We start from the raw sequence: 4,163 nt of genomic DNA on the forward strand, positions 1-4,163 counted from the left end.
TGAATTATTAAATTACTTATAACTTTAGTGCAATATAGTTAAATTAATTTTGATTTGACAGTGATCATTTATTAGATTAATTTTAATAATTATTACATTTCGCTCTCTATTGACTAGTCGTTCATTATTATATTAAAAATGGTATTTATATTATATTATATTTACTGCCAGTACATAATATTTTTACTTAAATAATTTTTTCTCAGCAAGTTATTTGGAAAATATTCTTTCTAATCTTTGTATCTTTGGTATTTGTTTTTTTAAATTCGTCTTTGTATTCCTTACAAAATAATGAAGTTGTTAATATTATGTATAAATTATATTTTAATGTTATACAACCAACTTTGAAACGTATTAATTCATAAACTAAATTTATTATCATATTTTCCTTAAAATGTTCCAAAATATATTTATAACTATTTTTATTATTCTTTATTATATTTTTTTAGTCAATATCATTAACATTTGATTTCCATTATCTAGTTAAAAATTATTCTGTGATTATTTCAATGTGTATTTTTGTATGTGTATGCTTTTCATTTATTTGAAAATATATTGTTGAGTCAGTAAACAAATATTTTAAAATTCGTTAAGAATTTTGAAGTTAAACGAAGGTGTGGAAAATTATATGTGGGACTGTATCAAATCTTAGGCCACTAATGAGCTTACAGTAGAAACAAATATTCTTATTGACAGAAAACAATACAGTTTTCTTTTTAATTTACTATTACCAAACTATTGAAACTACTTATGATTTACTATTACCAAATTATTAAAACTACTTATGTATTATTTTTTTTTTTTTCTTAATCATTGTTAATATTATATTGTATTTTACTTAAGACATATTTACTTTTGATGCGATACATCACTGTTTAATGAAACCCATGAAACAAATCAATAACTAGAATAATACGGTATTATTTTTAAATCAACCACCCTTATGTACACTTTAAGTCTACTTAGCAGTATATAATAGTAATTATATTTTAGATAAATATGTGAACTAATAAGTATTTTTGCAAAACGTATTAAATTTTTTTTTTCAAATACTTATTACATTATTTGTTTTTTGTATGAACTCTTTGTATAAAGTATATTTTGGTATTAAAGTTTTTCATTTAAATAACATAAGGTAAACAAATCAGTCATGTTGCTTATTTTATGAAAAATGTTTCATGTGCCTTTAGTTATGAAGTTTCATTAGTGAATCATGTTTTAAAAATGTATGAATATTGATAATTAGATCATATTATGACAATGATATTTTTTTTTGGTTTTTGTCTTTATGTTTTTAAAAATGTAATCTATATTTCTATAATGTATATTTTTTGTTTTTTGTAATTTATATATTTTTAGTCATAAGTAAAATGGGTGGTTGATAATTTTTTGCAAATAATTTTATTGTATATTGTTAATGTATCTCTATTTTCTTGTGGCTATCTTCCACTCATAAAATAGTCCACAAATATACTATGTATTACATTATGTGATTAATGTATTAAACATTGTATTTTCTGATCAAAATAACCATAGTCTACTTACATTGAAATTTATATAAAATATTTTATGATAAATTTCAAACTAATTTTACTTGTATCATTATACTACTTAGTACTTTGTGACAAAAAAAAACAATAAGTTTACTTTATTGTGATTTTATAAACATTTATTTATCAATACATTGTATTTTTTTTTTCTTTCTGTCAACTTTTGTTTCTAATTCAACATTTTAGTCAATAGTTAAACTACTTTTCATTACTTATTTATTCATTTTTTAAATTATATTATTGTATTATTTAGATTTCAGTTATGTAACTTTTAAGTTTGCTTTAATTTAATGTTTCAAAAAATATATACAATAAAAAAAGCCAAATAGTATTTTATAAATATTTTTGTACGATTATAATAGTATTACCTTATACTATGCTATTATACTAATTGTATTATCAGTTATATATTTTTTTTTCATAAATAAAAAATTATGTTGGTTTATTATTTATCTTACAAGATCATGAAATAGCAAAGAAAATTAACTAATATATTATCAAAAAATACTGTTTTATTATTTTACTAACATCATTAGCATTAATATTTTTATTTTAATTATCTACCTTAAATTTTAATTAAATTTAAATTAGTGTATTAACCAATTTAAAATGGTTTGTTTACCAAAATAAATTTCCATTTTTTACCAGTATAATATTTCGGTTACTAATTTAACTTTTAAATTTTAGAAAAAAATTATGTCTTTTTTAAGTTTAAATATTTTATTTTATTTTTTACAAATATTTGTGACCATAGTAAAATATAAAAAAATATTATAAAACTGTATACATTTGCCTCACAATAATTCGTTTTTTACTAAATATTTGCAAATTGTTTACAAAAATAATTGTTTATTGACACTGAATTTTCTATATATAAAACAAGTGCAGTCATATCGCATGCTTCTGCAGCAATAGCTGGTCGCTACTCTCTTATTGGGTAAAGTATAATTTTAAAACTATAATATAAAAATAAATCTCTACACACTTTTAATGTTAATAATTGGGAGATCAAAATAATTAGGTGCTGGACGAAAACGATTTAGCTAATCCAATTAATTTAATTTCATAGGACCTCGCATAATTGTTTGACTATATGGAATAAATATCTAAGACCATTTGTCCTGGTTACTAATTGAAGTTTGAAATCATATTTGAACATAAAAAATACCTCTCATTATCAGAAATATTATACCGTTTGAATGAATTAACACACCTACCAATTATACAGAAAATGATGGCATTCTACTTGTGAACTGTAAAACTCTGATTATTTAATTAGATACCTACCTAACAATTTAATTTTGCCTAAAAACCATATTATGACATTAATATGAGGTGTGTATCATAATATAGAAACGTAGTCAAACTCTGTGTCTCAGTACTAATTTGGGGAAAAAACTATTATCAGATACTACTTAAAATGGCCCCCCTTGGTAAGTTTCTGAAGCCGTGCCTGATATAATATCGAGCAATCCGTTTCACCCGACGTACGTATCTACTCGTTTTTCGATCATTTATATGTTGTTTTTGAAAACTGTTTCCCGATCGAATTTTTGAGTGATAACGAGACGAGTTGCCGATTTCACGAGTCATTCCATTATCCCCCCGTCTATTCGTCTAAAGTTCTGAGCTTTAAAAAATGCTTATCAACTATAATTAACGATCTGATTTTCAAAGTATCGTATTTTTTGTACATTGAACAAAGTCAAACGGAGTAAAGAATTCAAAATTAAAACCCTTAATGTTACGATAAAAGGATCTTTTTTTTTTTTTTAACGTCACGAATTGAACGGATTTGTTCGACCCGTAATTCACAAGGGTTTCGTGCTAAAAGATTCATCCGGTACGGACAGAACGGGAAAGCACGATTGAGCATGACCTTTTTAGCAACACGATTGAGCATAAAATATTTTATACAATGTTGCCACATTCTCGTTGCCAACATTTTGTAATTTATTATTTTCACTTATTATTACACCAATCATTGATATCTGACGCGAACCGTGAGCCGAGCCCCTCAGCTTTATCGACATTATTATCGATTAATAAATTAGTTGCGGAGCAAAACGACTTTTTAAACATTTAGCATCAGGGGAAAATATAAGATAATTAAGATACAACTCCAAAATTATTATCGAAATAATATCAGTGTTCGATCACCTATAGTCGTGTAGGTATAGTGCGTTTCGTTTCGTTCAAACACATCTATCTACTATACAATGTGACTAGGTATATTACATATTAACTATGAAAACGTGATATTTGTTTGCTATGTTATATTTTGAATTATTATAATTATTTAAATAAATATTTTTGTATCTATAATACAGTTCAATATTGAAAATGGCAACGTTGCAGAGTTTTTTATGCTCAATCGTGTTGGTTTTCTTTTGTATTTCAATTTCCTTTGATACGCCGACAATTTATGCTCAATCGTGTCGCAAAAAAGGTGTTTTATGCTCAATCGTGTCTCAGTCGGACGGAAAACGGATTGTTTTCACGTTTTAAACTCGCACTGTAGTGACGTCCATGAATAATATTGTTTACCAGACCCGTTTGTATAAATAAAATAAATCGAAGCGCTTGCATAATATATTATTTATTATTATATAT

This window comes from Sipha flava, unplaced genomic scaffold (genome assembly GCF_003268045.1).
Source record: "Sipha flava isolate LNK unplaced genomic scaffold, YSA_version1 50_pilon_pilon, whole genome shotgun sequence".
Lineage (NCBI taxonomy): Eukaryota > Metazoa > Arthropoda > Insecta > Hemiptera > Aphididae > Sipha > Sipha flava.